This window comes from Brachyhypopomus gauderio, chromosome 8, assembly GCF_052324685.1.
Source record: "Brachyhypopomus gauderio isolate BG-103 chromosome 8, BGAUD_0.2, whole genome shotgun sequence".
NCBI classification, from domain to species: Eukaryota; Metazoa; Chordata; class Actinopteri; order Gymnotiformes; family Hypopomidae; genus Brachyhypopomus; species Brachyhypopomus gauderio.
In genome coordinates, this window is record NC_135218.1 from 1,243,717 (window position 1) to 1,248,947 (window position 5,231).

A 5,231-nucleotide genomic window follows, 5' to 3' on the forward strand; every position below is an offset into this window, starting at 1 on the left:
GAGTACAGTCTATAGCACATTTGGAAATCCTAGAGAATTCAATGCGTTTTGAATTGAATGAATTTTAGCATGAAATAGTTGATTAAGATGAATACAAAGCACTTCGGTAAGTGCTCTGGATAAGAGCATCTGTTAAAGTCATATACATTTAACTCCAGTGCCAGCCCCCTACTGCCTGACCGGATAAACCTACACCATGATGGACATTACTACATCTTTTCCTTTTCTTTATTTTCTTTCTGTCTAAATTGTTGTTGTCATGGTGACCGGTGTCGGCCAGAGGAGGATGGGTTCCCCCCCTGAGTCTTGGTTCCTCTCAAGGTTTCTTCCTCATGCAAAAAAACTAGGGAGTTTTTCCTTGCCACTGTCGCCTTTGGCTTGCTCACTGGGGGCTAGGACTCGCCACTTGTAAAGCTGCTTTGTGACAACAACTGTTGTAAAAAGCGCTATATAAATAAAATTTGATTGATTGATTGATTGACTCCAAGTTACTGATCAAACCAACACTACTTCTCATGAATACATGCCAGCTGTTCTGAAAAAGATGGGAAGGATGCCTCTGTGACCAGGGAATTTGATGAATATATTAAGGAAACGCTTAAGCGCAAGGTAAACCTTTCGAATTTCGCGGCAGACCGTTGCCTTACTAAGATGTTCTGCATCCCCAATGCTGTACAGAAATGCACGACTGGCAAAGAAGCGCAAAGCGATACAGACCGTTTGGGGTTTGGTAAGAGCTTTACTACGTCTAGTGGTCTTCTCAATATATGGCCCCAGTAATTTACAAAGATATATAATACTGTGTCTTCTGAACAAATAAGTAGTCATCCAGGAAAGCCCAGTGGATCTGTCTTGTCCTGGAATGACCTTGGAACTGGTAGCATGAATGCTCTGTGCACTATACACGCTCCCTCATCTACTGGATTCTCTACAAATGGGCATGCCATGGTCAATCAGCCTTCAGCCTTCACTGTTAGCTGCTCTTTTATAGCATACATTTTGGATTATTTGTATCACCTGTATGAAAATCTTGGTAAGGTAGTTGTCTGTGTCCATTTCCTTTTTGCACCATTAAGTTAACCACACATTTACACTATTTATACTGAACATATATAAATTGCAGAGTGATATGATTTGCTTGTAATCTGAACACAAAAGAGGAAGTATGGGGATAAATATATACCTAAAAGTATCTTCACCTAAATTACTCAGTATTAATAATTATTAATACTCAGGTACAAAGAATTGTATTTTTTGTGATATAGAGTTTATACTAATGTATGTTTCTGCAACATAACTGCGATTAGACACTGTATTCCAACTCTAGCCTGGTACGGAGCAGGTTAGTTCAAACGTATATGTTGCTGTAGTAACTGAGCGAGGCTCAAGTCTAGCCTCTTTCATGGAACCGAATTTGAGCAAAATGAGCCAGGCTTGTCTTAAAAAGCCCGGCTTACTGAGTTAGCTATGGAGTCAAATTAGGGTCTATAATGGTGACAAAAAAAAAATAATATTGCAAATATAAGATCAGCATTTTGCATTTTACGTTCCTAATTTGTTTCTGCAATACTTTCCCTCTTTTGCGTTTTTCTTTTCTTTGCGTTTCACATTTTATGTTGCTTTTTTTTGCAATACTTTCTCCCTTTTGCGTTTCTTTCTTTTTGTTTGTTTTGTTTTTGCTTTTCTTTGCGTCTCGCATTTTACGTTCATAATTTTTTTTTGCGCTTCTCTCTTTGCTCCGGTTTTACCCTCTGTGTGGGGGCGGGGAAAGAGGCGTGGCCAAGAGCGAAAGGCGTGCTGTGAATGTTCAGCGTCAGTTCAGCTTCCTTCCACTCGCTGAACTGAACTGCTGCTGCAGCGCATCTGGTGTTAAAGGAAGAGAGAGGTCGGGTGTGTGCGAGGTGTTGGCGCATTTCAGGGCATTGTTTTTATTCGCTCAGGTTTTCAAAAGATCATTTCAAACCGACCTCAGTAAAATGTTAATAATAATAATAAATATTTTTTAAACGAAGTTTTAAAAGGGCACTTTCGTTGATAAAGGGCAGAGTTGGTGGTGCTTTAGCACCTGATGTCTATGTCTGCACGCATATACCTGTGGTCCAGCTGGGCGACCGTCTGCCATGATACCAGTAACCAAATTGCCGTGCTGTGTGACGGTTCAACTGATGACGCTGAACGTTCACAGCACGTCTTTCGCTCTTGGCCACGCCTCTTTCCCCGCCCCCACACAGAGGGTAAAACCGGAGCAAAGAAAAGAGAGAAGCGCAAAAAAAAATTATGAACGTAAAATGGTGACGCGCAAACAAAAGAAAGAAACACAAAAGGGAGAAAGTATTGGAAAAAAATGTATATGTTATATGTATATGTATAAATATTTAACTTAATTAAGTTTAACCTGCTGGGAAATATTAAAATGGACCTTGAAAGTGACATACAAGTGCTTTAATTCCACCTTATAAAGGTGTATGAACCCTGCAAACGTGACTTTGTTCATTGCGCTGAGGCGCGGCGCGGCAAAGTTCCAAATTTCTAGAGGTGCACGACCTCGCGAATCGACAGCGCGCGAGGCCCTCGTGCACGGGCGGAGCCACCGCGATTACGTCAATGTACATTGTGTGTTCTTAAATACACAAATCTCTTGCTCTCAGTAAGCTGTTAGAGACATGTGCTGCTTTACGTAACACTGCTTTAAGCACTTTGTGACAACGTGTTGTGAAAAGCGCTATACAAATATATTTGATTAGATTTTTGCTGCGCTGACCCTCGCGCCGCTCGCAACGCTTCAAGTATAAACCAGGCTTTATCGCAAGCAAAAAGAGTGTGACAAATTTTCTCCTCGCGAGAGTAGGTTTGCTCACGCGAGAGCATTTTTGCCCGCGCGAATAAGCACTTTTCCTCGCGCAAAATGATTTTCCGCGCTCACGATTTTTGAATTGGACTTGAAGCCATAATATATCCCTTTCTCACTCACGCACACAAAACGTGCTATCTCACCCCGCCCCCTATGCTTTCCCCCAATCACACACTTGTTTATGCCCTAAAGACAACAGAGCATTCTCAACCATTAATAAACACAGAACATTCATGCAGATTCGTTACATTACATATAGACTTGTAGACAAACAATTACCGACAACCCAAATGGTAAAACACAGGACTCGAATACACAGGCAAACCAAGAAACAAACGAGACACACCTGAAGATCATGATGAGGGGGCGGAGTACAAGGGACAAATGTGAAACCAGACACAATGATGAATTTCAAAATAAAAGTACACAAAGGAAATAAACCAAACCAAAACAAGGGAACTTTTGAGGGAACCGTAACAGAAATTAGATTCTTTTTTCAAGGTCATCACTGCAGGTGGGTTACTGAGAAAATGACTTGTGTGGCAACAGCTCAGCAGATGGGAAAATCTGCCATGCCTTGTGCTATGCCCAAACTTGCAGTGCTATCTCACACACGTATTTTTGCCCAATGCTCACACATGTACATTGTGTGTTCTTAAACAAATACACAAATTTCTTGCTCTCAGTAAGCTGTTAGAGACATGTGTTGCTTTACGTAACACTCAAATGTGCGGACTCCATAGGGAAAGTGAGAAAAAGGTTCAGCTCCTCTTTACCTTCCCCCAGAAACAGGTAAAATGTGCATTGAATCCTAATGTTTTTTTCTTTTACAAACTGATACTTTTAGAAACTGGTAATGTTACTTGGGCCAGTTTTAGCTATGGGCAATGTGGGCAACTGCTCAGTCTATTTGAGGCTCACGAGCGCCATCAAAAAAACAAAAAAAAACCTCAAAACAAAACTCTAGTTTTGGGGGTTAGGTAGAAGGTTAGGGTTAGACTACTGCTTATTTCCATGTCAGATTAGTGGAGTGGGCGCTGGGGCGCCCTCACTGTCACGTCAATCTGCTGTGGAGTGAGAGTCATACAGGTTGTGTGTGTAAGGAGGCGAGGGGGGCGAGGTGAGGGGATAGATTGATCCCAGGACACACAACACAACACTGCTTTAAAAGAAATTGTATTTCATTCTTAAAATTAACATATGTTAATGTAATAATTTGGTTAGCTATGTGAAAAATGTAAAATAAAAAAATTAAAAAGTCATAGGCTACGTGATTTTGTTTACGTCACGTGAGTCTGGTTGATTGATGCGGAAGGGACTGTAGTCGAAAGGTAAGATGGATCAAGGTAAAAGACCAAAGAAGCCATCATGTGCAGAGTTTAGAAAAAGAAGAAAATAAGAAGAGGATAAACGGGCAAAGGATAAAGGTATGCAGATTTCTGTGAGTGACTTCACATTATTGATATTGGGTGATATTGATATTGGGTGCTGTCACACCAACATATAATATATTTGAATTGGGCTAAACCTAAACTTGACCAAAGACATAATAACATAATTAAGATGCATTTCATGTTGAATCCACAATAGCAATGCAACTACCTGGAAAATCAGATTACAGTTTGTAATACATACTATAGCGACAGTGAGGAATGAAGCAGAGTGTAAGCCATTGCTCTTGCTTTTCTTTTATTAATGAAACCTCCCTTACATCAATCAGGTGTAAGAGGAAAGAAAGGAAACACACAACGCACATTCAGGGTGGCATTAACTAACTGCGTGCTGCCCTCTGGGGCCGCACAGACCCCTTCCAGAGATCAAAGGTCACCTATTGACAGGCGCTACAATACACAAATCAGATTATGCAATACATTTATTCCAGTAATATTAAACAAGAAAATGCCCTGCAAAACAAAATGTGTCCCATTTTTTATTAATGTGGTTAGTGGTTATGCATGTTTAGAAATTATTTCATATAAATTATATTGGAAAAGGTCCTGCTCAAAACAAAGGTACAACACTTAAAACAATTACCTCTCAGCTAAACACTGCCTCTCTCTGGTCAGAAAATGTATGTTAGGATGACAGCTTGATTTTCATCATTTGATCTCTCTGAGCCACCATACTTTATTCGGAAATGATGTTTAGAGAGTACAAAAAAAACGAGATATCCTACTGAATATAGTCCAGTAAAAGAATTGATATTCGAACACCTATGATTAAACGTACTATGGTCTGCCTTATTACAAAAAATTAAGTAAAATTTGACAATATATTTCTGGTTTTCGTCTGAAGCGTCAATATTGCGAATGCAGTTGTGCTCTCTTGCTCCTTTCGTGATCATCTTTGTTTTTAACGGATGTGACATTGTGAGGTCATA